The 22,188-nt window shown below is 37.4% G+C and overlaps 1 protein-coding gene across 3 annotated transcripts in view; it reads left to right on the top strand.

Annotated features, from left to right (window-relative positions):
• The first annotated feature begins 7,511 nt into the window (after positions 1 to 7,511).
• XIRP2 (xin actin binding repeat containing 2) overlaps positions 7,512 to 22,188 on the top strand; it is a 77,794-nt gene continuing 63,117 nt past the window's right edge. For 2 of the 3 annotated variants that reach the window (XM_017342905.3, XM_008258698.4), the window contains exon 1: positions 7,512 to 7,840. The gene's annotated coding sequence lies outside the window, so the exon portion shown is untranslated. The remainder of the gene's footprint in view (positions 7,841 to 22,188) is intronic. The other variant, XM_008258699.4, reaches the window with a different exon arrangement.

The following is a 22,188-nucleotide window of genomic DNA, read 5'->3' as shown; positions in this document are numbered from 1 at the left end:
GCGGCTCCCATGCAGGATGCTGATGTTACTGATGGTGGCGTTACTAACTAACCACGATGCTGGCCCCAGTTGTCCCAACTTTAAAGTCCCCACTCCTCCTGTCTTTGAAGAACCCTTGAGAGTTTATTTTGCTTCCAATGTACAAAGTTTTCGTATTGCAGGCATGCACTACTTTAATCTCAGTAGTTATTAGTATGTAGAAAAGTTTATCCTTTTCAAAACTGTCATCCAACACACATAAAAGTGATTGGATAGAATTTTCAGTTCAAGGTCAGGACAAATAATATTCCAAATAATGTGAGCCTATAGATTCAGCAGAACTGAGCCCTATACCAATTTTTGTTTATTATTAACTTTTTCCTTTGGAAGAGTTATTTAACATCACTCATCCTCAGTTTATTTTCTAGGAAATGATGAAAACATCAATATCTTGGAGTTTATGAGTTAATAAGAGAAAATAAATGTAAATACCTAATAAAATCCCTGTTCCAATCCCTTTATAAAGTATGGATATTCTTGTTATGGGAAAATTAAAGAAGAAAGATTTACTGCTTTTCTTGGAAAGTTTTTTTAATAAACATTATTTGTTAGAGAAGTTTTAGGTTTGCAACAAAAGTTAGGGTAAGGTAGAGAGATTTTTTCATATTCTCCTTGCCCTTACCACATACATAGCCTACTCCATTATCAGCATTGTTCCCCAAAGTGGTCCATTTCCTACTATTGATGAATCGACATTAACAAATCATAATCATCCGAACTCCATAGTTTGTATTAGGATTCATTCTTGGTGTTAATCATGGACCTTAAAATCACCCTGTTCTGTTGACTTATCCTCCCCTCCCCCACTCCCATCTCAATTCTAGAAAATGAGTGATCTTTTTAGTCTTTTTACTTTTTTGCCTTTTCCAAATGTAGTAGAGCTGAATTACATAGTACATAGCCTTTTCAGGTTTTAATATGCATTTATGTTTCCTCCATGTGTTTGATTGGTTTATTTTTTAAAGATGAATTTTTTAAAGAATGGATTCCAATAGGGGAAGAGAAAGAAGAGGCAAAAAAAAGCAGCCGTATACTAAAAGTGGATGATAAAAATTGATATGCTTACAATAAATTTAAATTAAACATCTTGTACTCTGACCTTTTTTCCAGCAGACTGAATCCTATCCCTTTTAAAAAAAAAAAAAAGATTTATTTTATTTATTTGAAAGACAGAGTTAATTAGAGAGAGAGGTCTTCCATCCACTGGTTCACTCCCCAGATGGCCGCAACGGCTGGAACTGTGCCAATCTGAAGCCAGGATCCAGCAGCTTCCTCCGGGTCTCCTATGTGGGTGCAGGGGCCCAATGACTTGGGCCTTCTTCTACTGCTTCCCCACGCCATAGCAGAGAGCTGGATCGGAAGAGGAACAGTCAGGACTCAAACCAGCACCCATAGGAGATTAACCCGTTGCAGAACAGCGCCAGCCCCTGATTGGTTTGTTAGTTTATTTCTGTAAGTGCTGAATAAGGTTGCATTGTCTGGAGGACCAGAGTTTATACTCACCTACTATAAGATACCTTAGGTGATTCCATGTTTTGGCAATTATGAATAAAGCTGCATTAAACATCCATGTTCGAGTTTTTGTGTAGAACACAAAGTTTACTTTGGGTAAATACAAAACAGCGTGATTTCTGAATCATATATTAAGAGAATGTTTATCTTTGTTTACAACCAATGAGCTGTCTTCCATAGTAACTCAATTATATTTCCACCAGCAATGAATGAGATCTTCTGTTGCCCCATATCCTCACCAGTATTTGGTGTTGTCAGTGTTCTAGATTTTGGCCATTATAATGTTGTTTGAATATGCATTTCCCTGATGAAATATGATGTGGAGTATCTTTCATATGGTTATTTGCCATTTGTATATCCTCTGAGATGAAGTGATTGTTAAGGTTTTTGAGCCATTTTTAAATTGAATTTTTTGTTTTTAATTGTTTAGTTTTAAGTGTTCTTTGAATATTTGGCTAAGAGTCATTTATCAATGTTCTCTGCAATTTTCTCTGAGTCTGTAGCTTGTCTTTTTATTCTCTTGACATGCATTCCACAAAGTAAAAATTTTTAGTTTTAATCAAGTTCAGCTTATCAATTCTTTCATGGATTGCACTATCAGTGTTAAGTTTCTAACCTCACCCTGAACTCTATAGATTTTATCCTGTTATCATCTAAGAGTCGTATAGTATTATGTTTTATAATTAGAGCATTTAATGATAGTTTTCGTGAAGGATATAGGGGTTAATTCTATCTTTGTTTTATTTTTATGTGTATGTCTAGTAGTTCTAGCACAATATATTGAAAAGAGGGAAGTTTGGCTTATTTGTTCCTGCCCCCAGCTTTTTGAAATCGTATTTGGCAAATAAAAATTACATATATCTAGAGTACAAGGAAATGTTTTGATATATGCGTACTATGTAAGATGCTGAAGTTAAACTAATTAATTTATATGTTACCATTCCATAAAAGAAGAAAGTTATTTAATTTACTTGAGAGGTAAAGTCGTAAAGGGAGAGAAATACAAAGAAAGAGCACTTTCATCCACTGTTTCACTCTCAATTGCCAAGAAAAACCTCTGACTAGGCTGAGAGCCAAAGTCAGGAGCCAGGGTCTCAATCCAGATTTCCCACAAGGGTGGCAGGAATGAAATCACTTCAGCCTTCACTGCTGCCTCCTGGAGCCTGTGTGAGCAGGAAGCTGGAGCCAGGAGCCAGAACTTGTTTCCTAACTCAGCAACCTGAGAGGGTTCCTGACTATCTCAACCTCTATGCCAAATGCCCACCCACAAGAAAGCTTTCATATTAACGAGCATAAAACAAGAAACGAAACCAAATGAGTCCTCAGATGTACCTATTTTTGTGTCATGAAAAGTAGTTTTACTGGCAAATGTTAGCACTAGGAAAAGTAGATAAGAGAATAAATTCATGATGACTGATGACCAGATAAAGAAGCACATAGATTTACTGAATTCCCTAACCAGACAAATTTTATTTCAAGTTACCAAGAACACCTACAAATATAAATTCAAGAAAAGACCTAAAATCATGCATCAGTTTTATTTTAGACAGAGTTCTTCAGTGATTGTATGGCATACTATATGGCAATGGTTCAATTCCATTAAATATTCTTTATTATAGACTTAAATATAAATAGATTGCAGCTTGTGAAGAACACAACTATATTATGGCATAAGCCAACTGTAATAATGGGAGAGCACTACTGTCATTTACTTATGCCTATAAAACTAAACAAATATAAAAGAAATTGACTTGTCAGTATCATTTAAAAAGTGACTTAATAAACTATAGATATACAGATAGATCTAATGGACCCCCCTCTCTCTATATATATAGCATATATATATATATATATATGACTCAACAATGCCATATTTCTGAAGAAAATCTAGTGAATACTTTTTGATGTTCAACATAAAACCAATATCTAAACAAAGCTCTCTATTTTTTATGCACCTATCTTCCAGATTACTCATCTCACTTTTTTCTGTCTCTAATCTACTGTTCAACCCTTGATTAAGCTCTTAATATCTGATTTTATATTGCTAAATTTTTGAATATTCATTTCATTTGTTTTGTAATTTTAGTATTCTCATGAAATCCTCATCTTTTTGTTCTTTTTCAAAAAAAAAATTTAATGTATTTATTTGAAAGAGAGAGTGACAGAGAGAGAGAGAGAGACAGTGATCTTCCATTCATTGTTTCATTTTCAGATGCCCACATGAGCCAGGTCTGGGCTAGGCCTAAGCCAAGATTCAGAAACTCCATCTGAGTCTCTCACATGGTTGACAACTCCTCAAGTATTTGTGTGATCATCCATTCCCTTCCCAGGCACAGTAACAACTATATCAAAAGAAGAGCAGCCAATACCTGAACCAGCACTCCAATATGGGATGCTGATGTAAGTGGTAGCTTAACTCACTGTGCCACAATGCCACCCCATCCATGTTTTCTTATTTTCTCTGTGTTATTTCCTATATTTTCTTAATTACTGTATATCAAGCATGATTATTTTAAAGTTGTCTGCTAATTAAAATATTTACAATGTCCACTTCCTTTGTCTGGTTTTATTTTTGAATTTTCAGTGACAGTGATCTGTCTCTTTGCATGCTCATATTTTTATAATTGAAAATCAAATAGTGTATATTCAAAATCAGAGATTACAAATTTCCAGATGATGCTATCTCATAAGAGAGATTCAACCTTCCCTTTGCCAGAAGGATAGATAGGAGAGGAGAAGGGAAAACCAACACATTTCATGGTTTTCTTTGAAAATCTGTGAGATTCTTCTCTCTTCAGCACTGAGACTAAAAGAATCTATATTTGTGAGGTCTTTGGTTCATATATGTGGACCTATGCCCTGTGAAGATTCAGAATGTCGCAATTGCCTTGAGAGAGAAGTAGTCTGGACTTGAGTCAAATCACCAAATTTTTCACAGAAATAATTGCCAAAATGTCTGCTGGTTTATTTATCTCCGATTTGCCAGGAGCCAATACTGAAATCTCAGCTTCTAGCTAAGATCAAGCAAACATCTCCAGAGAAAAAGCATTTGTTTCAAACTATTTAGGGTCAACTCCCATTTTATTTGGGGACACTCACCTGTCCTCTTAGTACCTATCTCTTAAGTATCCTAAAAACGTTGACTATTCCATTTTATATTTCTATGTTTGGGCTTACAATTCTATTCCACCATCCTGTAAGATTTTGGAACTTAACACATATCCTTGGGAGAAAACAGAATTTGCAGCCCATCTACTCTTCAGTTCTGTCACTTGTGCCCATGTAACTGCCAAAAGTTCTGCTGTTTTTCCTTCCCCCAGCAGGTGCACTCTTCCTGGGCCAAGCCCATATTCTCAGCCTCTACTTGCATCCAAAATTGACAAATAGCCCTCTTAGCCTCAGATCTTCAGCTCATATTCACATGGTTCTTACCTTGAATTGGACTCCCTCTGGTTCTTATTAGTTTGACTGATCTCTGTTGCTTTGGATATATTATCTTTTTGATTGAAACAGGTTTTCTAATTGTTCTCTATGGGAACAATTATCCTGGTGCTAATTACTCCATTCTGCAAGATCCCATGTGAATTTCAGTGAGTGCATTACCAGTCTAATCAGTAGAGGTATCCAGGTAATGTGAAAATTGAAGCATATTTATAATTTAGATAGTAAAAGTTTCCATTTGAGCTTTTCTAAGACTATTTATACAGTGACTTGTATCAAGGTACTCTATTTGTATATCTATCTTTCTATTATTCATGTACACAGACAACTTGCTTTCAGAGTAATTTCATGGTAATAAATTTGATTTCTATTAAAGAATAAAATTTAGTGTCAAAACCACTGAAATAGCAAATGGTCAGAATCCAGATGCTACTGTTCACTTCATCCTCATAACTAAAATAAGTAAGCCAAATTATGTTTAACTAATTTTATAGATGAACATTTTTGCTTTACCTTCAATTAGTTAATTTATGCATGCTACAATGGATGTAACTTTATTTTTCTCAATCCATTGCCAATTATTTCATAATGTGCCACAAAAGTTTCTTTTCCAATCCATTTCTTTATTTTAGCAATGTACAATAATTGGAGCTTTAGACTATTATAAATCATTGGAAAATTCACAATGAGACAAACTTGAAACATGGCTTTTTTGTATATGTGGTTAAATCACTCATACCTTCTTTCCAGAAAGACAGTAACTTTGAAGAAATGCTATCACAAATGAAACCTAAAGCAAAAAGTTAAAAATTCAATCTTCAAAAAGGAAAAAGAAACCAGGGAGATATGTTTACTTAAGATATTAGTAAAGTAGATGTCAGATACTTGAGTAGTTAGCAATATCTCAAAAAGAGTAAAATTTCCATGATTATCATTAACAAGTATATGCAAATACAAGAATGAAGTTGATTGCCATTTGAAGGGTAAGTCTCCTCATAAATTAAATTGAATTATTGATATTTTAGATCTAGTACAATTGTCTCATGTACAAGGCAAGGTAAAATAATATTGTACTAAGTATATTAGGCTCATGTAATAATGTAATGATTATTTTAGATATATATAAAATCCAATTTAATCTTGAGAACAATTTAAAATTGGCAAACTCCATCCTACTTCATCACCGATGAAGACAGCTAAGCTTAGATAACATTTGAAACTTGCCGAAGTTATGGAACACAGCTAGTGGTGAAGCTGTGCTGAAATACTGTCTCCATTATCTGTTAGAAGCTTCTGAAATGATTTCAATGTTCTATATTTGTATTGTCTACTACATAGCCAGTACCCAGTTTCTACAGATTGAGTACTTAAAATGTGAGGAATACAACTGAGGGACTGAATTTTTTATTTAATTTTAATCAATTAAAAATTAAATGGTCCCATATGCCTATTAGCTACTCTCCTGGTATGCACAATTATAAATAATTAGACTCTACCAGCACCTGTCCCAGGAAAATTTTATGGAGTATACAAAAAAAATTCTCAGAAGTTTTTTCTTATAATTAATAAATTGGCATATTACTCCTCAACCTATGATTAAAGAGAAACTAAAATTGTGTATGAAAAAAATGTAATGTATAAGCTGATTTTTGTTCAAAATAATATGATAGCTAGTTTACTGGTAAACATGTTGCAAATGAAGTGGAGCATATATAATTCCAGCGCTTTCTCAAAGTGGAAGGGCAGTTCCCTCTTTATTTGGGTTTACTGGTAGACCTGTTGGATACACACTGAACACCATATTAGAAAATAATAGGAGCCTAAAAAGATAGGGGAAGCTGACTGTAGTTTATATTTACTTAGAATATATTAGTTGTTGGCATTATGGAGCTCATGCAACAGTTCCCCTATTTTCTTCTTGGTTAGGTTGACAGGGTGTGCTGAGTCAGTAAGGTAGCTGCAAAGGACATTTAATATGATTTGCTCAGGAGCATGTGAGGTGACTTCTCTTCCGTGTCTGCTCTTCTTCATGCCAAATGATTTTCAACTAACATAAACAGACAGGAATTCCACAGTAAGTGTTCCCTTAATTCTTTCTAGAATGCTGTCTCACCCCTCTTCCTTTTTTTTTTTTTTTTTTTTTTTTTTTACCAAAAGAAAACTTACTTCATAAACACTGGAGTAGTGTTTTGCTCTATATGTGACACCTCAAGGGAAAAAAAAAAAAAAAACACAACTAGTGTTTAGCTAAGAACATTTTGTGCAATAAAAACATTTCCACTTCCTCAGAATGCATATGAACAAGTCCACCAAAATAAATTAGAACATTTCCTAACTGCACTATTTTCATATTCCTAGTTCTTAAAATATTGAAATTATTTCTTTTAATACAAGTCATCCAAAGACTTTCCTCCCCCCTTTACGCTGGTTACTTTCCAGACTTCGTTGAGAATTTCTGAGTTGGCCTCTATCCATGGCTACAGGAGGAAGTTTGATGGACTGCACATGTGTTAGAGCCGTGCATACATTAGTGAGGTCACTGTGAGGCAGCCTGCTCTACGAGGCACAGTTCTGGAAAGAGTGGTTGACTCAGGCCCCACCTATACAGAGCTCAGTTCCTAAAAATAGGGACACGTTGCATCCTTTAGTTGCATGGCTAAAATAAATTCAGCCGTCCCTTCTAGTTGCTTGATAGACCCTTCAGTGGAGCTGGCCTCCACTCCACCGATTCCTTTCAGGGGACTGGGAAATTGCTGTACACGAAACAAGGGAGGAAAGTATTGAGTGAAGACTATAAAGACATAGGAGATATCAGCGAACTTTCGGTTGAGTCTAAACATTACGGAAGGTACGTGTAAAATAGTCATTGATACACATCTTCTTCCAGGTTTGTAAATGCTCTGTCTAGGTACTGAAGATCAATGAAGACCATATAGGTCAAATTATAATCACTGTAAATGAAAATATTCACCTGGATTTGGTTTTATGATAATACTTAGCACTGCCTTATGTTCCGAAATTGATGGCTTCATACATAAGACTCTTTGCAAATTAGCATTTTTTGTATTTAATATTGAATGATAATGAGCCAAAATTGATAAACTCATATGGGTTAAAAATACAGCACAACGTTTAGCAAAAACTTTAGTTTGTCCTTTATGAGCATAAATTGAATGAATATATTAAACTATTTCTTGGACTTTGGTGAGGGAACGGAAGAGATTAAATATTTTCAACTGTTGCAGCTTGCTCAGAGAAATGTATGAAAATTATTCTTTCCGAGCCATGTTTGATTTTTAAGTCCTTGCTCCAGCCATACTCTTATGTCCACTGAGAGTATTACTGGAGTAAGGATTAAAGAATCAGGTTCTTACATGTTTTGCAGAATTAACAAAAGCATTGCCAGTTGGATCTGCCAGCCCTAATTATAGTAGCTACAAACTTAAACAGAGAAGACTGAGATTGTACTTTAAAAGTATCATGCCCTGTGTTGTTTCAAATGGATTTTTTCTGTTTTCAATTGCCTGTGATTTACCTTAATTTGGTCCTGTTGTACTTTAAGTGTTTAGGTGTTAAAGAGTGAAGTGATTTGGGAGAGACATTCTAAGGGAACTTCTTAAGACACCAACTAAAAGCAAGGACACTTTAAGATTGCATAATACAGAGTTTAAATTTAGCCAGCTGGTGCTGAAATGAAAGATATTTTATTTTTACCATAGCTCTATTTGGTCACTGACGAGCTGTAGGTTGTTTGAATTATTTTAAAATTTTATGTGCAAGGTGCCAAAGGGGACGTAAAATATTTACTTCAACTACATTCAAGACCATGAATTTTAACATGGCAGACCTCCCATTTTGAGTTTTAGAAGATATTATTATTGAGTGGCGAAAATATTGGATCAGAAATCAGAAAATCCTGAATTCCATGCTCTAATATTTCCCTGCTCCTATGCCTAATATTGTAATATTTTTCCTTCTTGCTGTCAACATGTAAACTACCAACTAGACCCATTTTTAAAAGCCAGCCAGCATTTCGGATGTCTGCAATATGGCAAAGTGCCAGCTGTTTGGGGAAAATGTAGTCCACGGTTTGCACTGAATGCTTCTGCTTTCATCTGGTGTGGGCATCTTTAAGAAACAGCTTCTCCCAAACACCTGCAAAATAGAAGCAGACATTCTTTCATGATCACAGAGGGCTTTGCTGCAGAAAACACTCGTGTACACATGTCAGCCCACGCCTGGTGTCTTCTGTGATTACAGAGGACAGGAGAATGTCGCCTTTCCTCAGGTTTACTTTTGGGTAGGAAGCCCGCTGAGGTCACGGATAATTTACCATTGTTTACAGTTGATAAATGCCTGTTATTCTATCAGTTCCAGCATTCTGCCTCTCACATCACAGCCACTACATTTGAAAACCTCTGTGCACAGCATTCTCTTTACTTTCTTGGTAAAATTGTACTTATGATGAGATAATTTGGGGTTGCACTCTTTTTATAACTTCAATACTTGGAACTGATTTATTCTCCCTCTCCATTCCCCCATCTTCCCTCTCCTCTCCCCTCCTTCTCCCTTCTCCCTCCCCTCCCTCTCCCCCCTCCTTCTTCCCCAATCAATCCTTCAACTCTGGGTATTAAGAGAAACTATTTTGGAAGGTCTGTTTGATAACCAGGACTCATGTCTAGGTTTGGTAATTTATAGAGCAGGAGTTTACACTTAATAAGTGTCTGGCTATGTAATTCTGAGAGTGTTGATTGAATAGTTGTAGGGGGACAGAACTTAATTGACATTATTTGTCCTTTTTATTTGCTTCCCATCTCCTCTTTGGGAATCATTAAAGTTACACTTTGAAATTTAATTAAATTGTAATTTGTTTTTTCCTACTTCTGAAACAAACACTTGCTCATTCAAATCACAAATTCATCCCTATCCCTTGTAGAGTGGTGAGTAATTTCAGACTTTTTCAAATTCTTTATAAAGGTTTTTTTTTTTAATTTTTAGTTTTTAGCAGTTTCAGTATAGTTCATAGAGACAATAACACTGATTTATGCCATGAAAGTGTATCATCTTTTTAGAACTGTGTAGTATGTTGTATTGTCTGTTTCCTGACACTAAATATATCTTTTTCCCACACTGCCAATTCTCCAATACCAACTGGAGATCTTACAATTCAATTTTGCACTAAACAAAGACCCTAATTCTTGGACTTAACAAAAATCCCACAGATTAAGGGCTCAGTCCCACAGGACTGTCCCCACTTCAGATATCAACTGAAACTGGAACACTCAGGTTACCACTCTCTTCCAGCTCTCTACTGCTTCAGAGGTTCCCACAAACCTCTCCCCAGGCCCAGGAGTTCGCTAGAGAGGTTCACAGAACACAGGAAAGTATTGTGCTTACTGTCACTAGTACACTATAAAGGGTACAACTCAGAACAGCCAAATGGGAGCGAGGCATATGGCAAGGTATGGCGGGGAAGAGTGGAGGCACAGAGCCACTGCACCTTCTCTGCTGTGTTCACCAACCCAGAAGCTCATCAAACTCGGACAGTTAGGGACTTTGGGTGGTTGCAGTACATAAGGCAGTGACCAAGTCACTGGCCATTGCTATTTGGACTCAATCTTTAGCTCCTCTTCTCAGAGGTGCAAGGTAGGGGGTGAAAGTTCTAAGCTTTTAATCATTTCATTGGTTTTTCTCGCAAACAACTGGCATTCAAGCTACTCCCCACTCCCACCATGAACGCTACTACTCCTAGTTGTCAGGAATGACTTTGTGAGTATATAAAAGATACAGCTACTCGGGATACTTGCAAAGTTTCTGTGCCAGAAACCAGGGACAAAGACCAAATAGTCACTTTTTTATTATACTTCATTTGTCCACAGTGTGCTTCCCTTTGAAACTTCAGAGCCACAATTTGCTACCATTTGTTTTCCTAGTCATGGGAATCTTCCTCTTGCAAATTTGTCTAGCTTGTGTGTTGTTCCATTTGTGCAGTAGAATCAGAACACAACATATAATGCAATCAGGCAATGAAAACAGCAAGGTCTTTTTTTTTTTAAGTTGAAAATCTACAAGTTTGAATAATTATTTATGTCAGTTTTGATACAATAATTGACAAAGAGGCTTATTTAATGACTCATGAAAGATTGTGGGACTAAATGATGGCATGAAAATAACTTGACCGTGAGCAGCACAGTAGGTCATCAAAATTCTAGGAGAGGAGTTATGTTTATTAAAATGCTGCCGATGCACCAGATTCTGTCCTGGTTGCTCCTCTTCCAGTCTAGCTCTTTGCTGTGGCCCAGGAAGGCAGTGCAGGATGGCCCAGGTCCTTGGGCCCTGCACCCACATGGGAGACCAGGAGGAAGCACCTGGCTCCTGGCTTCTGACCTGCGCAGCACGCCGGCCGCAACGCGCAAGCCATAGCGGCCACTTGGGTGGTGAACCAACAGAAAAAGGAAGACCTTTCTCTCCCTCTCTCTCTCTCTTGCTGTCTAACTCTGCCTTTCAAAAAAAAAGTAAAATAAAATAAAATGCTGCTGATGGTAAAAAAAACATGTATTACTTAGGTAGCATGAAGAAAATCAGTGACTATTTGGTTTAATTTCTTTAAGTTCTAGATTAAGAAAACCAAGGCAGGGAACACTAATGAGTAACTCATACACGGTTTAAGCACAGAGAATGAGATGGGACCTAACTCTCAAAGTTACTTTCTAGTGCTTCATGTTACTCTGCAAATCTCTGCATCTTAACATCAACCCAGCCCCACTCACCTTCAAGACTTGGATACATTTTGAGTTATATATTGACAGAGTCTTTTTTTTTCCAGTAATATTCTTTGGTTGCTTTTCATTCTGCATTTCACCTTTCTCTTAAAATTAAGACAAACTGTAGAGAAGGAGGTCTGAGTCACATATTGTTAAAACTATATAGGTGAAAACTGCTTATTTTTCAATTTTACTAGACATTCAAGTATGTTCAGCTTTTATGTTAAATGAGATTCCCACTGTAACCCCCACTGTCTTGTCTTTTCCCTGCTCTCCTTGGCAGGACAGCAAATAGATCTTTGCTTTTCACATTTCTCTAATGTATGCAGGATACATCCTTGTTGCCTGGCAAAGTGAGTGCTAGAGATATGTCAGACTGTTCAAAAGTAAATAATCGCCAAATTGTTTCAGGCATACATATGACTTTAAAAAACACAATACTAAAAGAGTTTATTTGGGGAAGTTAATCAGAGATCTGATGGCATCTTCCATAAAATATGAATTAATTTGGCAGTTATCAATATAGAATAGCTAAAAAAAGGTCACTACTAATTTTGAAACCACAGGCTGGCATTAAAAATGATTTCAAAACATGTTTATGGTGTTTTTTATTTTAAGTTCAATAAATGTGGACTGCATATAAAATAATGTTTAGATAACAATTATATATTTTATCTCTTAATTCACAGGAGCTTAATTGTATTGAAATAAAATGCAGGTGTGCCAATATTATAAAGCATGTGGGAGTTTGAAAACTATAAATGTTAACTTTTCATAAGTAGAGTCATGTTTTCTCCATTTAATCACAGTAAAATTTTATGGATAATTTATTAAAATCTCTGTTGTTTCATTTAAGTCAACATAGTCATAATAAGAATTCACCTTTATATTATGTAGCCAATAAACCAATTAGACAAATAATTAGAAGTTTATAAATAAATATAATATTTAAGTGCTGCAGGGAATCAGTGAAAAGTCTTTTTGTAAATTTAAGGACATCCTTTGATTCATCTGCTTTGTAATTTGCAGTTTTCAAATGTATACTCAAGGGTCATAATATCAAGTTGGAATATTCTGGGGAAACTGGCAGAATAAAGGAGTTTGTTATATGATGAAGGACTGTCAATTCCAGCTACAAGCTTTGTTTAAAAATCACTGCTTCTGCTTCTGTTGCATCTGGAACCATTTGCCTGGGTGCTCTCTAGGGTAGAAGTTGGCTGTGTTCCTACTAGGGTCACAACCAGGAGCAAGGCACACGGGGGTGGGGCAAGAGGATACATAGAGGAAAAGCAACTGGCAGCAATCAGAAACTTGATCAACTCCTTTCCTCCGCCCTATCCCAGGATGTCTCAGTGGGCACAGAACTTCAGTAGAGCCTTGAGTCTTTTGGTAGAAAAAATGCTAGTGTTCTGTGTCCTGGAGAACGCCAAAAACATTTATTTTTAGGAATGGAACTGCACTAGTACATGTCTGCTTTCAGTCACTGACTCATTCTGGAATGGAAATAATTGGACGATTCATCATTCCTTCGTCATCCAGAGCTGGACAGCAGCCCCAACTTTTACACTGTAAAATTTCAGGGAAATGGAATTTGGGAGGCATGTGCTTGAAGTATTTTAGTGACATCATTTCATTTCTCAAAAGATTTGGTCCAGTTATTGCCACTGTTAGCTCAAAACTACTGTTTACAGTGTTGAATAAATTAACCCTAACTTCAATTTTCTTTAATTAACTTTCATTAACCATTTCAACCCAACTGGTCCCAGTTTCTCAGACTATGTCATTATGTTATATTATAACTGTTCTTTCAATTATGTTCAAATATCATCATGAACATACACAAATCTGTATGTATAATATATGTACATATATATGCATGTACAAGGGTGTTTCACGAAGTTCATAGAAAATGCATATTAAAGAAAACTATGCATGAGTTTCTAATTTTGATGCCAAAATGAACATCTTTTTAAAAGATTTCTAAAATTTATTTGAAAGGTAGAGTTACAGAGAAAGAAGGAGGGAGGGAGGGAGAGAGGGAAAGAGAGGAGAAAGAGATGGAGATTTTCCATCTGCTGGTTCACTCCCCAAATGGCCATGACAGCTGGGGTTTGGCCACGCCAAAGCCAGGTCCCCAGAGTTTCTTCAGCATCTCCCATGAGGGTGCAGGGGCCCTAGGACTTGGGCCATCTTCTTCTACTTTCCCAGGTGCATTAGCAAGGAGTTGGATGGGAAGTCTAGCAGCCGGGTCTGGAAACAGTGCTCACAAGAGATGCCAAATCATAGGTGGAGGCTTAACCTGCTATACCACAATGCCAGCCCCAAAATTAACTTATCTGTTAATTCCACTTTCCATTAACATTTTGAAGTAACTTCATGTTCTTTTCTATAAAACATAGTGCTGTACATGCTTTTTGCATATTGTTCTTCATTTCTCTCATACTCTCAAATTCTAATTGGATATTCAAAAAATGATGAGTAGCCTTCAGCAACCAATAACCGCAATAGCATGCCTAATGCCGTCCCTTTTTACTCATCATGTTAACACTGAGCAGGAAGCCGGGAAGAGGACTTCATAAATATTTGTATTGAGAAAGTGACAAGATAAATCCTAATAAATAATAAAAGTGTTTTATGGGATTACTCTTCTAGAAGGGAGTACATAAAAGGGCTCCATGGGTCGATCTATAAAATTTCATTATTGATACCATCTTTGCATTTCAATCAATCCTTGAAATTATGAAGATTTCACCAACTGTTTACAGTGTTCCCTCTTTCTCTTTCCTTTATCCATTCCTTACTTTTATTAAAATAATTCTTAATAAAATTTCTTAACCCCAGAACTATAAGTATCCTTAAATGGATGATGTGCTCTTAGTTCACCAGAATCACAAAAACAGCATCTCCCATAACCAGAAAAGGTTTCAATGAATTCTACATAACTCTTTACTGGAAAACCAGAAAATGTTGAACATGGACTTGGAGACCAGCTGCCAGGGTTTAAATTCTAGCTCTGACACTTACCTACTGATTGATATTGGGCAAACTCTGTCTCATTTCCTCATTTGAAAATAAAGATACTTGTAGTATTCTCTCTTAGGATTTCAAAGTTTAAATATGTATTTGTAAAGGGCCTAAAATATTGGTGTCAGGCACATAGTAAGTGCAGCATAAGCTTTTAATACCACTATTGTTATTATTTAATGTATGAGTCTAGTATAACATAATAATCATTATTAATACATTCCCAGAGAACCAGATAAGAACATAAATTACTCAGTTACTCTATATGCTGAACGTTCAAAATAGCAACACACTACAAACTGTTTGAGAAAATTGTCTGCTTGATTTAATAGGTTGTTGTGTTGTTAAAGGCATTCTTGTCTTTCATGGATGCACTCTTCAGTTCAAATTAGATTTCTGTCCTCTCTGAAGTTTCAGAAAGCTATTAAGTTTCCTCTCTCTATTATAATTATTCCAACACTTGAAAGAAATAACCGTCTGTTATCCTTCATGTTGTCAACATCACATTGCTTAAAGACACTGAATTCTTCAACCTATACTTTAGACCTTGTTATTTCTTTGACCCGGTCCTTGGACTCTCCAAGTATTCTTTCTAATCATTTGAAACCAGCCTTGGCCCTCACACAATCTCCACAGTCTCAGAAGCCCCTTCTGCCTTTACGTGACTCATCTCCCTATTTCTTAGATCCACTCACAGCATCAGAGTAAAAACGGAAGAATTCTCGGAGGTAGGCTCTGAAAAATGTGACTGTGGAGACCAGATTTTTTTATCATGCGAATCTAAAGTAGAAAAGGCACAGAAGAATCTAATAGTAGAAGATAAAACACAAAATCATATACTAGTAAAATGGTGCAATGTGTCAAGTTCAAGCAACAAAACTGAACCACAAACAGCAGCATAAATTTCATGTCAGAAATAAGGGGACAAGGCAGGCAGGATGGATCTTCTGATTGACTGGGGCACATATTTCAAAACAGAGACCTAGAACAATTCAGATGTGTTGGAAGCTCCTGCCTCCAGGCTTTAGGGGTAGCTTGGAGAAGTTAAAGGCAGCCTGCTAGACTCAGTTCTCCCTCCCTTCAGCCTGGATGAGGTTGTCAGCTTCAGCAGTGCAGCTACCATGGAATGCCTGTTCCTTAGGTTCCCACAGTTTGGGCAAAATACACCTCACTGGAAGCCAATTCAACTTTTCTCCCACAATCTGCTATTGTTGTTCCCATACCCAGGATACCAAGTATGAGGGTGGGTATAAAAGTTCATGAATTTGTGGGCTGGCGCCACGGCTCAATAGGCTAATCCTCTGCCTGCGGCGCTGGCCCACAAATTCATGAACTTTTATACCCACACTCATACTCAAAACTCCTCCGCTGGCACACCGGGTTCTAATCCCGGGCAGGGAACTGGATTCTGTCCTGGTTGCTCCTCTTCCAGTCCAGCTCTCTGCTGTGGCCCGGGAGTGCAGTGGAGGATGGCCCAAGTGCCTGGGCCCTGCACCCACATGGGAGACCAGGGGAAGCACCTGGCTCCTGGCTTTGGATCAGTGCAGTGCGCCGGCCATAGTGCACCAGCCGCAGCGGCCATTGGAGGGTGAACCAACGGTAAAGGAAGACCTTTTTCTCTGTCTCTCTCTCTCTCACTGTCCACTCTGCCTGTCAAAAAAAAAAAAAAAAGTTCATGAATTTTTACATTTGAAAATTTTCTGCAAGTGTTTTTGTCACTTTAGCTGACTAGTTATTATGGTCGTCATTAAACCTGGCAATCCCAGATGTTCTCTAGTTTAATATACAATCAGAAAATTTGAGAATAGAAGCACAATGGCAGGTAATATTTTTTTTAGAAAAGACATGTTGAATTCTCAAAGTTTTGGCAACAGAAGTTAAGGGATAAAATATTACCAGCAATGGGCATTGGGTACAATATGGGTAAAAAAGCTCATAGAGTGTATGTGAAAAAATGAAAAGGAAAGTCTGGGATGGAGGCCTATAGATGATACATGGTTGGATCAGGAGTGCATGTGTGTGTGTGTGTGTGTGTGTGGTATGTGATGTGGGTGTGTGCATGGGTGTAGGGGCTTCAGGAGGCCGGTCACAAGAGATGAATGCTATTTGTGTCTGCTCCAAGTCACTCACTAACTCCATTTCATAAAGAATGATGAAGATCGTGCTGTACAACATCAGGTGTTAGGATCCTTCTCTGGGATACTTTCTGTTATGGAAAGCAAGTGTTGTGCTTGGTCAGGTTTATGACATTTTCCTGAGGCTCTGCACTGCTGGTGCGTGGGACCTAGGGCTTGGTGTCACACCTGCTTCCCTTGGCAGGCTTCCAACATCAGAGTGCACTGGAACACCTGGAAAGCCTACTGAGGTTCTTCTTCCCAACCCCAGAGAGCAAGCAGCACACTGCTAATGATTATATTGTCCTTCAAAGAAAATGTGTGTGTGTGTGTGTGTGTTGTTTGTATGGTCTGTCTATACTTGAGCAGGGGAGACTTGTTATCTTCTTCTGCTTCAAGAATGTGATAGGCAAATTGAATGCATTTGGACATTTTTAGCTGTAACACTTTTCTAATTACATTTTGCGTCTATGGAAGACTAGGAAAAATCTGGCAGAAATGAATTTTGGCACAAAACTCAAAGACGGCTGGTTTCACTTTCCAAGCAAACATTTTTGCACAGTTCTAATTTTCACCTGCTCAAGTAGTGCCCTGCTCAGCACTTTGGGTGATGAGCCACATTTCTTTATGGGAGGTTCGCAGTCAAGGCATTTAGTTTTGTTCCCTCCTGAAGTTCTACTTTAACTTTCACATACTTTCTCTGTGTTGCTTAATAACCACTTTCCTAGAATAAAAAATTTAATTTCTGCTACTTAAAAAGCTGGAAGAATGAAAGCAAGAAAAACTGTCAACAGGAACCATTAAAAGATGGGCATTGGATGTCATAATTACTTCAAAATAAACACATTCCATAAATGCTTAATGAGAACCCACTGCATATCAGTCATCATGATAAATGTGAAATATTTGTAAAGTTGTCCATTTAAATCTCAATCTTCAGCTTGCTTCCTGGGAACCTGGAAATTTTAGTTCAGGTAATAAAAATTTGTTAACCAGTTCTGCAGAAGTGTTAGGGAGGCCTCTCCCATGCAGTGTTGGGGAAAGCTGAAGCACATCTGAGAAATGCTTTGTTTTTACCCCACCCCAATGTGAGAAGCATTTCTTTGTTAAAAAAGATTTATTTATTTATTTGAAAGGCAGAGTTATACACAGAGAGAGGAGAAGCAAAGAGACAGAGAGAGAGGTCTTCCATCTGCTAGTTCACTCCCCAGATGGACGCAATGGCCGGAAATGCGCCAATCCGAAGCCAGGAGCCAGGAGCTTCTTTCGGGTCTCCCATGTGGGTGCAGGGGCCCAAGGACTTGGGCCATCTTCCACTGCCCTCCCAGGCCATAGCAGAGAACTGGATCAGAAGTAGAGCAGCTGGGTCTCGAACTGCTGCCCATATGGGATGCTGGCACCGCAGGCAGCAACTTTACCCGCTACACCACAGCGCCGGCCCCTGAGAAGCAGTTCTATAAGGGGTGGTCCTGGCCACTGCGTACTGGCCAATCTTCCATCCTGACACTGCAGTGCTGCCATTTTATAAACAGATTAACCTATGGATGCTGCGTCTGAAATCCAAATAGATATGGCTATGCAGGATACTAGAAGATTTAGAGATGAAAACTGATGCCAAGTTGCTGGTTAATGGTTGATTTCTATAGTCAGGGGTAAATTTTAAAAGCAACTTTTTTAGACAAACAAGAAGATGCTTAACTTATACTTAAGTTTGTTTATAGGTGAGCTTGTTCTCTTTTGGGTGAGTTTTCCTAAGGCAATGCTAAATTACACTAAGTTGAGGTGATCATCCCAGGCTTTTGGTGTGAAAAGAAGCTGTGAAGGCCTTTTTTTTTTTTTCCAAATAAACCCAACATATAAAAATTTGTAATTTATTTTCTCATTTGCCCACCCCTCCATTCCAGCTTTTCTCCCCTCACTTTCCAGTACACTTGAGTTTAAATACCAGTGGCCCAGGAATTTTTTATTTGCAAGTTTAATTAAATTATTTGTTGTTCACAGATATTACTGTCTTAATATGCATGGGGAAGAGCAAGTTTCTACCAGAATAATTTTTAAAGGCTGATTTTTTTTTACTTCACCCTTTAAAAAACGGTAGACAATAAACAGCATAAATTGAGTTTCTCCATTTAGAGTACACTTAAAGAATAAGTTTTGGATCTGAGTGGAAAGAAACAAATGCCAAATCCCAAATTTTTGAAGATAAATAACTGTAAATAAATTAAGGGATGACGAGACTTACTAACTATGCCCTGCATGTGTATATTAAGAAGGGAAGACTATTAAATTACTTCTACTCTTGGGAAACTGTTCCTAGTACCAGCATATGATTAGAAATCTGACATCATATCTTTCTTTTGAAATTACATGCTGCATTTCTATGCAAAGGGTATTTGGGTCAGGTTAATGGTGACAGGAGGGAGTAATCCAGTAACTGATTGATTCAAAGTTTTCATACATTAAGGTTATTATAAGCTTTCATTTGTAAACATCTCTCTTCTAAATTTTTAAAAACTTGTTTAAAATGTATACAACATTATCCAGTGTACCCTGCAATTACAGAGGACAGATATCAGAAAACAATTTTGACAGTACAGACGTCTGAACAAGATGGCAATTTTGTCCAAATTAAGCAAGCATTTCACTTTTATTTCAGAGCACATTACAAGAATCCATCGCTTTGGTAAGAAAAGCAGTTTCCTATATTGATTCCTAACAATTCCGTTTATCATCAGTCATTCTATGCTTCTACTCACAATTAAATAATTGCAGACCACATTGTTTTGAAGTTGTTCAAAGCTTTGGGTAGAGTTTTTCCTAAAGACATCTTTTCTCTAAAAAAGTGAATTTACTCCCAGAGGAATAGGTTATTCATCAAGCAATGAATCATTATTGAGGCATTTCAAAGTTTGCTCCTGGATTGCTTAGCTTTTCCAAATAACGTTCAGTAAAAAAAGGACCCAGAATCGGTGTGGTTTCCCTCCTTTAACTAAACCTATGCTCAGGCAGAGAGAGCATTTGAAACAAAGACTTACTTAAGATTACTGGACAGAGTGTCAGATCCATGGGCTGGATTTCTCTAAGGCAAATGATAAATTGATTTACTACCTTTCATTATTCAAAGGAAAAGTGTGATTAGTAGGAGAAAAGCTGCTACAGCACCTGTTTCTAACTTGGCGAGAGTGAGTTGGATGATTTGGACTTTCCTTTAATATTCTTTGTCAGAATAAATTTCACATGCTCACCAACAGAGAGGAGAAAGCTAGGAAGACAGTAAAGAATTGAGAAATTATTAAAAACAGATCCAGTTTTGGCTGCTTAGAATGCTTTTACCATCGAAATGATTTAAGTTAATAGCCAACGAGTAATTAACTTTCTTATCTCTGCCTACACTCAGACAACGTAAAGATGAGCAAGCCAGGGAGATGGTTTTCAAAGCTGGAAATGATTAAAGTTCCTCTCCATTGTATTACTGTTGCTTGTTTTGGAACTGTTGAGTGCCAACAGTGTACTTTGAGCTCAACAAAATAGTTCCATACACATGAAATAGCTTCATATGGAATTTTACAAAGCCTGTAATACAAAAGCCAATCATTTTAGAAAAAGACTTTAAGCTGTTATGCGTAGGTCATCTCCATCTACGGATACACTGCTTTAACCCGGAATGCAACCACTTTCTGTGCATTCAGGGGACCCCTATGGCTTTAGGGCTGGAGTGGATATTTTAGCCAGTTTTTCAGAGCCAGGCGCACTTGCTATTAATCAATGATTGGGTTTGCCCACTGTCTCTCCACGGATGGCAGGATGAGCACATATGCTTGCTGTTTCCCACATTTTTATTTCCAGCCTAGAAAAACATAAAGGAGACAAATTCTCCTCACAAAGGCATTGACCCCTAGTAACTGAGCTACACATAATATCATAGGGAGGATTGGGAACAGAAAATGCAGAAATGGAGTAGTAGCAATAGGATAAAGGGGGAGGAAAATAAATTATACCACAGAAAATGCAACTCAGCAAGAGGTGGAATAATGTAGAGTGATGTGAAATTTGGCAGTTTCCTTGATTAGAGACTGCAAGAATGGGCGAGAACTTGATTTAAATAATAATAATCTGTATTCAAACGAACTGAACATAACAATACTTCCTTATTTAGGAGTTTTCTTCACAATGTAAAGTTCTGGAACATGCAGGTACTTTGTAGAGCAACATGGAACAAAATGTACATGAAAAATGTGTTTCCTTCTCTCCTTTTGGGAGAAAGCCACAAAGGCAGCTATTATCACTTGGCATGGTCCTGTCAAGGCCCCCTGGTCCCAAGCCTCATAGGAAATTTTAAACAGTAAATACCTTGAAACAATGGTTTTGTGGTTTGACTTAAAATCATAGTTCAGGGGAAGATAAAAACTTTGGGGCAGAGAGAGCAGCAAATTTGTCACCAATGTGTGATATGCTCTGGTGATTTTCATGAGCTTTGTATTTTTGGAAGACTCATAATGCTTACTGGTGAAATATTGGTAGTTCACTAGTGCTAAAACACAGATAAGATAAACCTTTAAATATCATATGTACTGAGTTACTGATTTTTCTTTTCTGTATTATTTTCTGCATCCCACAACCATGTCAGTAGGACTATGCTGAGTTCCTCACTCCAGTGCCAACTGGTAACTATCCATTCTGTGTTCTCCTGTCAGACGTGGTGGATCCTTGGCTTGTAAAAAGGAAGGGAACGCTTCTTGGGGCGATAAAGAGGCTTTCGACTCAGATGGAGCACAATGAAATCCTGCTCTTGTTCATTAGTCAGTTTTCAGATGTGGAGAAGCATCTGAATTTTTCTGTATTGCAAACTTCCTATCTGTGAATTCGTATCTGAATAATAATACTTGAGATGTATAATAAAAACACAGTGTGATTGGAAGCTGGGGGCATTTGTTATTTCTATGTGCAAGATACTCCATAAACTCTACTTCTTCAAACATTCAGCTCCACAACCATTTAGGCTGGTTCTATATTCATGCCCTTTGTAGTTTAAATAATGGAGATTCAGAAAAGTTAGGCAATTTGCTTCAAGTAAAAACATAAGTGTCAGAGACTATAAATCAGGTTTTCTGGGTCTAAAGCTGATGGGTAGGCCCCTGTGAACCTGCCTTATTGTACATGAAGTGCCCAAGATGGAGACTGGCAGAAAACGGTTTTCAAACCTATTCTGGAGGAACCTGCACACCAATGGAAGTTGAGAGAAGCATAGAGTACTGAGACACCTGTAAGTCTCTCATACCGGGTTTGCACTGAGG

This window comes from Oryctolagus cuniculus, chromosome 3, assembly GCF_964237555.1.
Source record: "Oryctolagus cuniculus chromosome 3, mOryCun1.1, whole genome shotgun sequence".
Lineage (NCBI taxonomy): Eukaryota > Metazoa > Chordata > Mammalia > Lagomorpha > Leporidae > Oryctolagus > Oryctolagus cuniculus.
This window is presented reverse-complemented; position numbering and strand designations above follow the sequence as displayed.